This window comes from Fukomys damarensis, unplaced genomic scaffold, assembly GCF_012274545.1.
Source record: "Fukomys damarensis isolate Sample0158 unplaced genomic scaffold, DMR_v1.0_HiC HiC_scaffold_24, whole genome shotgun sequence".
NCBI classification, from domain to species: Eukaryota; Metazoa; Chordata; class Mammalia; order Rodentia; family Bathyergidae; genus Fukomys; species Fukomys damarensis.
In genome coordinates, this window is record NW_022900936.1 from 57369821 (window position 1) to 57380119 (window position 10299).

Below are 10299 nucleotides of genomic sequence, written 5' to 3' on the forward strand. Positions count from 1 at the left end.
TTAAGTCTCTATTTATTTATTAATTCTCTGATCTTTTAAATTTCTTTCCTATACTAATTTTGTGTGTAGTTTGTTCTTGATTTTCTAAATGCTTGAGATGTATGTCATTAGGTTGCTACTTTGAAATCAGCCTCTTTTCTCTCTCTCTCTCTCTCTCTTTCTCCTGATCTTGCTGCGTTCCATGACCTTTGTTATGTTGTTTCCATTTTCTTTTGTTTCAAAAATTTTAAGAATTTCCCTTTGATTTTTTGGATGACCTATTATTATTCAATCTCCATTTATTTAAATAATTTCTAAAATTTCTTTTATTCTTGACTTCTAATTCTATTCCGTCGTGATCATAAAATGCACAGTATATAATTTCTTTGAATTTGTTAAGACATGTCTTATGGTATAATGTGTATTCTATTATAGAGAAGTTTCTATGTGCTAAGGAAAACAATGTACACCCTGCAGCCATCAGATGAACTTTTCTTTAAGTGTCTTAAATCCATTTGATCTATAGTATAGTTAAATGTTATGTTTCTTCATTAATTTTTCATCTGGATGATGTTACCATAGATGGAAAGTAGGGTGTTGAAGTCCTCTGCTATTATTATATTGGAACCCATCTTTCCCTTTAGATATAATAGTGCCTGTTTTATAAAATTAGGTGCTCTAATATTAGATGCATATAGATTTATAATTATATCTTCTTGTTGAATTGATTCCTTTTTCCTTATATAGTGCCCGTCTTTGTCTCTTACAATTTTTATTTTAAAGTTCATTTTGTCAGATGTAAATATAGCTTCTCTTATTTGCTTCAGATTTCCATTTGCATAGAAAACATATTTTCATGTGTCTTTACTAGTAAAGTGAGTCTCTTTTTGGCAACACACTGTTGGATTTTGCTTTTTAATCCATTTGGCTAGTCTATATCTTTGCTTTTTCCTTCCTCTCTTGTTCATCTTTTGGTTTGGTGGTTTGTTATATTCATGATCTTTAATTGTCTTCTATTTCTCTTTGTGTATCTACCCTTCTAGTGGAATTTATACTTTCATCATGGTAATTATCTTTCACTTTTGTTTGTTTGTTTTTGGGTACCAGGGATTGGACTCGGGTCCTTGCGCTTGCAAGGCAGGCCACCGAAGCGCTGAGCTAAATCCCCGGCCCTCCTCAGTTTTCTTATCCAGCTATTTCTATTAATCTGATCCTGGAACACTTAGAGGTGAAATTTTCTGCCTCTTATCTTTTGTCTCATTTTTTCTATGTCTTTTTAATTCTACCTTCTGGGAGACTTTTTCTATTTTACTTTCTAATTTAAAAAGATATATACTGTTGTATTTTTTTTTCAGGAACTATTCATTTTAAATGTATTCAAAACAGTGTGCTGTTCCTGTTTTGTGTCACCATACATTATGTTCCCAGAGAAATCTGAGAAATTATATCATCCTTAAGATATGTCCTTTAACAGTTCTATTCTATTTCTCTTAATTTTTTCTACTACTCTTTTGATGTTAGCTTTTCCTCATGTGTCTGTGTCTATTCTCCAATTAAGAGCTTTGATTCTTCTGTCATATTTCAATATAAGGAAATGGTAGCCTGGTTATGAGCTCTGTGGGTACTGATGGAGCAGATCAATGAGTGAGTGGCTAGTATATAGACCAGTATACTTTGGTATTCCTAAATTTTAGTTGAATTTAGGAATCTCAAATATTTTTGTTCTTCTAGGGGAAGAAAACTCTTTTTCCCTCCACCATTAGGGTCTAGGGTTAATGGCTGTGATTTTCAAATCAAATTGATAAAAGACAGAGTAGGAGAAAAATGAGTTTTACTTCCATATATAGGCACACGAGTTCAGAAAGGAAAAATGTGGCTCAGACTATTGAGGGTTTTATTCCTTCTTCCATAACACAAAGGAAAATGGGTTATTGGGCTTCTGGATGGGACAGGCAAGTTATGAGAAGGTGAAAGGAAGAAATATATTTTGGTAAATACATGGTAAATAGTACCTATGTCTTGTTACCAGATAAAAATCTTTCAAGTGATGAGTGTCTGTGGGGATAGTTTTCCTCCTGATACAGACATGTCTTAACAAATAGACATTTTCTTTACCAAAGGGGAAATTTATACATTCTATTCTTAGGCAGTTAGGGAGAGATAAAGAATTCTTCTTGTATCTGGTCTTTGTTAATTGCCTTAAATCAAAGTAATCAATAGTCAAAGAGGCATACCATGCTCAGATATGGTTTGTGTGTGTGTGTGTGCTCCACCAAAGATTCATGTCCTGGAATCTTTTTCCCAGTGTGACAGTGCTGACATGTTGTGTAACACTTAAGAGGTGGAGTTTAGTAGAAGGTGATCAGGTCATTGACGACATTGCCCTTAGAAAGGATTGGTGTCATTGTTATTGGACCTGATTAATTTCTGTAGGAGGAAGTTTTTATTAAAAGAGCAAGCTTACACCACCACTACCCTCTGCCTTCCAGTTTCACCATGTTGTCTCCTCCACATATGGTTTAAGCATTATGATACTATCTAGTATGATGTCTTCACTAGAGGCCAAAAAGATGAGACTGCCTGATCTAGGACTTGCAGCCTCCAAAACTGTGAGCCAAATAAACCTCATTTCTTTATAAAGTGTTCCACCTCAGGTACTGCATTGTAACATCAGAAAAGACTAATACAGGCATATCTATTCTTCCTTTCTTTCTGTTAATAGATACATATCTGACTGCCTAACATTGTACCACACTTGGGGGGTTATATGGGAAATACGCTACTATATCTACTATATCTAGATGTGTGAGAATGCTCCCTGTATTTAGGGCCTGGCTTCTCTCCTGAGGTCTTGAGCTTATCCCAGAAGGTTTCTGCAGACAGACTGACTTTCTCCTGGACTGTAGCCGTCTCTGCATGTGTTCCTATTTCAGTCTCCTCCACTGCACCCCATCAGTCACTACTTTCAGTCTGCCATAAATGCACTGAAATCTATTATTCCCTTATAGCCCCTGCCCTTGTGTCTTAGTGTCATTTCTTTCAACACCTCGATTATTAGTTTAATATGGTCTACACTCAATTAGAAACTCACCTCTCTCATAATCATCTATTCTTTTCATTCACTATTCCGCTATCTTTTTTTTTTTTTTGGTACCCGGTATGGAACTGGGGACCTTGGGCTTGCGAGGCAGGTGGGGGCGGAACCACTGAGCTAAATCCCTGGCCCTACTATCTACTTCTGATTCTTACTCCACCTGAACCTAAGCTATTACACTAACTAGCTACTCTGGTTTGATTTGTAAATTATGTCATTTTCTCAACCAAAAATCTCTTACTGCTTCCCAATGACTATGAAAGAAAAATTGAAATTTGCCTAGCATTGAAAGTTGTCGGTAATTTGTCTCTTCTTACCTCCATGTGATTATCAGACTACTTCTCCTTCCTAGATTGTCTCTACTTCCCATCTCTTCCCATCTTCCATAAGAAGTAGCCATTTTCTGTGGTTGCCACAAAGACTTCTGCCCTTTAAATTTAGCGTTTAGCAAGGATAGTATTTTTAACTTATTTGGTGAATGAGTGGATGCTATTGCTATCATTTTCCCCCCAGGGAAAACTTTAAAGTCCTATATTTTATCACCTACATATAGGCCAGATAAATTCGATAAATTAATTTATGTTCAAGTGTTACGAGAAAGAGCTAAAATTCAGATCCTTGGGAAAGGGTAAGCTTTTGAACTGAAACTATTTAGAAACCCAGCATTTGTCACCTCTAAACACACAATGCCATTAGCCTGAGCGAGGCCCCTACCTACCTGGATAGTGGAGCTGGAGAAAACAAAAGTCAAGAGAGAAAGGGACAGAGGTAGAGAATGTGAGTGGAGCTACATTCAAATAATTAGAGTGCAACCCAAAAAAACAAGGCAAAGGTTACTGTGGTCCAAACAGCCAAGAAGGGACAATACTTGGATGGGGGATGGCTTTAAAGTCTAATAGGACCAAAGAAAAAGTAATCGTGAATAAACATTGAGAATCATCTTGATTTTCTTTCCTTTTTTTTTTTTTGGTAATTGACTTTATTAGTACATTCTAGGTATACAGTACAGTTACATTCATTGTTGGGATCTTGTACCTCTACATGACAGGTCTTGGTTCTCATTCTTTCCCCTTGTCCCTGCCCTCCCTTCACCCCCTCCTCCCCTCCCCATTTACAAACACTTTATTTTCATCTTTTCATTTTCTCACATTTTTTTCTTTTCCCTTATTACCCTTCCCCTACCCATCTTGATTTTCATATCTCCTCTGCAAAGAGTACAGCAATCATTTATTTGGTTAATTAGGTTAATCTAGGTTCAAATTTGTAATTTTTAGAAGACCAAATTCACTAGTTAATAAAGTGCAATTTCTTTTCCTACATAGCTGCACACTTTGTGTGGTAGACAAATGTTTGCTAATTTGATGCACTCGGAGAGAAAGTAAAACTAAATACATGTGTACATTTGCATGATTATGCTCACATCCACAGTGCACTAAGGAGAACTTTCTGCCTTCTGCTCATCTTTCTCTTTGCCATCAGTAGTTCCACAATCTTCTCTCCCAAGATGCTTTATAGCATTCCCTCAACAACCTCAGGCTTAAATCAGCTTATGAGCACTCAGTTTTAGCCTGCGGTCTTTCAGGAAAAGAGCTGCAGAATTGTAGTGCTGGAGAAGTCTCTTGCCTGGCATGCTATGGAAGAAAGGAGAATTTCTAGTTTCACTACTCTTCTCCCTCAGCTCTTCTTGGTATGCTCCCACTGTGGGGCCCAGGGGCGTGGAGCCAGGAGAGGGGTTAGCAAATGTTTTCCCTCAGTGTTTCTGAGGATTCCTGACAGAGCCCATCAGAGCTGCCTTTCATCACTGCTGCACGCTTTAGTGGCTTTAGTGTGTCTGTCCTGGCTCGCAGACATTGTGTTCCCTGCTGGATTAATCCTGCCTGCATTCATCCTCAGGATGTGGGCCACAAGAAGGGAGCAGGAGCAAGGGGGAGAGCAGGAAAATAGGTGAGAAGAGTAAAAGAAACACTGAAAGCACCAAATGACAGACAGAGGATGGGAAAAGGAAAAGCAAACTGATTTACGAAACTAGGGATAATAACATTTAGACACATTAAAACAAAAAAGCATAAATAGCCTCCCCAAAAAGATAAACCCAAAGTCCCAGAATGTGCGGGGCATTCAGTGTCAGAGGAGAGAGACTCATACTCCAGGCCAGCACAACCAGAGGCAGTTTATTAGTTTTTTATAAGTTTATAAAGCAAATCGATCACTCATTGATTCATTCTTTCACTGGGCACATATTTATTGAGGTGTGCGCCCGGTGGACATGCTCTGAACTCATACTTTGTTTGACTGAAGCTTCTCAGATAAACTTGAGTTATTTGTAGGAAAATGGATGCACCTTGAGACCATGATGTTAAATGAAATGAATCAAGCTTAAAATTGCATGGTTTACCTTATATAAGAAGCCCAAAATATAAATAAATTAAAGATAAAAATAAAAGAGAATAGGAAATAGAAAGATAGATCTTTGCAACAGGAAAGGGGACCAAGAGATGGAATGAGGTTGAAGAAGGGGAGAGGGAAGAGAAGGAGATTTAAAAAAAAAAATTAAATTCGTTATATACCTGTACCAGTTCCCAACAATGAATGTAGTCATTATGTACTGCAAATATATTAAAAATAAAAGCTTTTTAAAAGATCTAAAGAAGAGTATTTAAATACATCACACTTCAGTTTGCACTCTATAAATATTGCATCCAAATCAAACCTATTAGAAAAGCACTTTGGCATTCCCTCAGCAAAAGACATTTTAGAAAAACACCACTGCTGCCTTGGTACACAAAGAACGCTAGTTATAAAGGTAACTTTTTGTCTTAGGGCTGCAGAGAGCCTCCCCCTGTGAATTAGCTCACATCTCCACAGGCTCTTCCAGGGCTGAGGTTCCTGAGAGTGTAGTCCGTCATTGAAGAGAGAAGAGGCTCAGGCGCATGAAGTCTGTGTCACCCAGAGTAAGCGTCAAGGGTATAAAGACTGCATCTAATTCATTTCTATTCCTCTCTGCGTGCCATTCCTTATATTCAGGTACTCAGTTAATATCATCGATTTAGAAGCATTAGCAAAGGTCTGGGCTTCGAGGCCTTAATGTACTACCTACATTTGGCACACAGCAAACTCAATAAAGAAAGCTTAGTAAGTTTGTGGGGAAGAAAAGAAGAAAAAGGCAGAGGAGCTGAGAAATAAAATGCATGTTGTATTCGAGGAGCAGAGATTTGTGGATTGTGGCTAGATCCTAAAAAAAAAAAAAACAGATTCCTGAGGTCAAGAAATTTTAATTTGGCAACCTGAAGTGTAGTAAAGTCATCTGCATTCCTGCTCCATTGGTACTGAGGATCCAACTCAGGACCTTGCTTGCAAGGCAGGCTTAGTGCCACTAATCTAAATCCCCAGTCCAGGTCGTCTGCATTTTAATGAAGCACTACCAATATATTTTGTTACAGGTAGTCTGCAAATCAGGCAGTAGGAAATAGAGGCCCAGAGATGGGGGTGGGGGGGAGGGGTGGGGTGTCGAGTGGCATGAATACATAGAAAGAGACCAGAGTTGGCTGAGAAGAGTTTGGAGTCTGTCCAGGAGGGGGGGCCTGCAAGGTTTCGAAGCAGGGGAGTGACAGCGCCAGATCTGTGATGGAAATTGAGGGTTCTCTCTAAAGTTCAGGTCATTTTCTCTTTGCTTCTGCTCCATTAGATATCATTGCTTCAAGGACCCTGAACAAATAATGTTCCATGAAAGGGTCCAGGTTTTGTAGGAACCAGAGTTCCAGTTACCAGTGGAATGTGAAGTTCACAGGCTGTGTTCAGGCTTGTGAGGAGAGGATTAATTAGGTAAAAAGGCAGTTGCACACATAAGTGGGTGCCTACACCCCGGTCTGGCCTGGTGTTTTGGTGCACTCATTCAGGCATACAATACTCTCTTCACTTCTAAGCGCCACCTCTTGAAACAAGTTAAAAAGTGTTTTCCAAGTGAGATGCCCAAGTGCTATGTTTTACACAGACTAATGATCAACAGCCTTCTGTTTTTATGAGCCTGGCAACCAGACTGGGCTCACACTGCTAAGAAAACTATAGAAAAGAATTCGGGTGTCAAACATCTGACTACATAGCCAAATGCAGAAAAACATGTTTTAGGTTAAGAAACAAACAGGGCTGGGGATTTAGCTCAGTGGTGCTGCCGCCTGCCTCATAAGCACAAGGTCCCCAGTTCAATCCCCAGTACCAAAAAATAAAAAATAAAACAACAACAAGAAAAAACAAACCCACAAAACAACAACAACAACAAAAGACCCTTTTACCCAAATGGTTTCTGGAAATCTGTGCCTTGTGGGTTCTTTTTTTTTTTACATTAAAAAATGCCATAAGTTTTCAAAGTTAACTCATATTGAACTCCAGAATTCCTTCATGAGTTTTCAGGATCTTCTGAACAGGCCTTCATTTATAAATCCATATGCATACATTTATTGCAATTTCAAAAAGAATGGAAGACCTTCATGCACGTCAGTTTCTAACGTTATCTAATCATCAATTTTCTGCAGAGTTGTTTTTTTTTTCACTTAACATTTTGCAAGTTTTTTTCATTTTTTTCTTGTTCATTTCTTTCTAAGTGTTTCAATGCTTCCAACTGCAGCTGATCCTGCTTTTCATTTCGATTTTCATCTAAAGGTATGTTCTCTATATGACCAACTGAATCTAAATTAAGTGTCGGGAGGCGATGGCCCATCGAGCATTATACAGACTTCTCCTGTGCTCTTAGGGATGTTGATGGCATTAGAGTTTGGTTTTCAAGCTCCTAAAAGTAGTAGAGTTCCTCACTCCGCTCTGATAACGTCCTGTGCCCAAGGATATGATGCACTTGGACAGTTGGACATCTCGCCCAAAACGTTTATATTCATGCTTTGCTAGTTCAGAAGGGTGATTCAAGCCTCCATCTTGATCCCAATTTCCCAAGCCTATGGGGCAGAGCAGCCTGAGGCACCAGATGAGGAGCTAACGGTCTGCCACATTTTATAGTGACGTACTCCCAGATAATGAGTTGATTCCGGGAAAATTCTGGGGAATCCGGAAAGAGACAATGCTTTGACCAGCTTCCACAGTACAGAAGATCCACCTGGTTACAGAATTCATATGAAAATTAATTAAACATTTTGGGGTTTTCTTGTTTTTGTTTTTGTTTTTGGTACCTGGGACTGAACATAAGACCTTGTGCTTGCAAGGCAGGCATGGTGCCACTGAGCCAAATCCCTGACCCTGAAAATTAAGTTTTAGTAGTTATTGGTGTTAAACTTTTGACATTTTAAAGTTTATTAATATATGTGTCAAACAGGAATTTGAAAATGTACTTTGTATCTTTGCTTTAATCATAATCATGTTAAATTCATATGATCATTGATTTTCTTTCATGTGGAAAAGCTAATTTCTACTTTTACATTACTAGTGTTTTCAGTAGCTTCCTTCTGTAATTCACATGCTACTTTTTACTGTATTATCATCTAAACAGATACAAAAAACAGAACTTTCTCTGAAGTCCAAGTACTTTTATACTTAAAATATAAAAGAACCGTCCATCTACAGTTTTCAATTCAAAATTTTCTTATTTCAGCATCATTTGATTTAAAAAGATGAATGAGGTTGCAGCTAATACCTTTTACTTCTAAAATGTCAAGGCATTACTGTGTGTTAACTTTTTTAGATCTAACTGTATCTTATCATTTGCAGTTACAGAATTGTTTGATTTTACTGAGAATATTCCTGTCATTAGCAGAAATATTGAAATAGTATATTATCAAAATTTTAAAATAAAAATGCCATATGTTTAATTGTGTTGGAACTTTAAAATTAGCAGATATAGTATGTTTCACTCACTAAAGTGCACTTGAAATATCTCCTTTGGTTCTCAAAATAATTTTGTGAGCTAGGTATTTACCATCTTCTTCACTTTACCAATGAGAAAACAAAACTAACTAGCTGAAAGTCACCGAGTTGGCATTATAGTGCTCGATGTCAACCTTTGGTCTTCTGAATAGATCTTAAGACCCTCCAATTGCAGCTGTTAAAAGAACACGGGTAGCAGTGAGAATGTGAACATACTTGATAGGATGCTAATGCACTCAATGATCACTGAAAGTGAAGTAAAAGGAAGAAGGAAGGGTAATTTTGTTTCTATCTCAGACAGCTAGGTGGTGTTACTAAGGCAGTTGGTTTAAAACTGATTTTTTTTTAAAAACATCAAACATAGAGAAGCAGATTATTTTCTTTTTAAGTAAGTGGAACTTTGCTAATACTTATGATATTCATTGAGAAGGGATCAAATGTATGAAAGTTTCACTGTGTTCGCTCATCAGTCCTAAACCCTCCTGGAGAGGAAAGCATAGGATCATAGCCCCAAGAAGAGTAGAAGATTACAATTTCAGGTCAGCTTAGGGTTGGTGTGTACAGGAAGTTTCATGGGTGTGCAGATAGGATTTGAACCCATGAATTTGTTGTAAGTGAAGTTCAGGGGACCACAGAGTATGCATAGGAGGCTTGGAGCTTTAGCTCCCATGGGCCTTCTTTTCATTGCCTTTCTCCTCCCTGGGGCAAGTTCTTGACTACCCAATCTTTTTCCCTCAGTCTCCCCCCACTTCATGATCTTAGCCACACTCTGCCCCTGGTGAGGCCTTGATTACAAGTGTAGGAAAGGTTGCGTGTTAAGAAAAGTAACCCAGTCACCTCTAGGAGAAGAGAGGCAATGGCTCCCCTTCACCCTTTCCCAGCTGGCAGTTCCACAGCGTATTTGGCAGGTGACTACTCAGTGGCCTCTATCCCATTCCTTAACATGACTCAGTGAGGAGGTTACAATTTCTTAGTGGTCACCTTGTGAGTTATGAGAATGAGAAGTTGATTTTGTCACTTCTGACTGGGACCCTTTTTTATCTTGTACCTTAAAGTTATGTATTAGTCTGTTTTCTGTTACTATCACAAAATACCTGAAGTTGCATACTTTTAAAGAGGGTTGCTCAGCTCTCAAATTTGGAGTTTTAAAGTCAAAGACAGTTGTGGCTGTTCAGCCTCTGGTGCAGGCCTCACCAGCTATATTACAACATGACAGATGGCATCATGGAAGGAATGATGCAAAAGGAGAAAGCAATCACATGTCAGGACAGAAAGCAAGAGGGAATTAGGAGCCAGCCTTGCTTGTTTTATAACACACACTTGTAGGAACTGATTGGAGTCCTATAAGAACTACATTAATT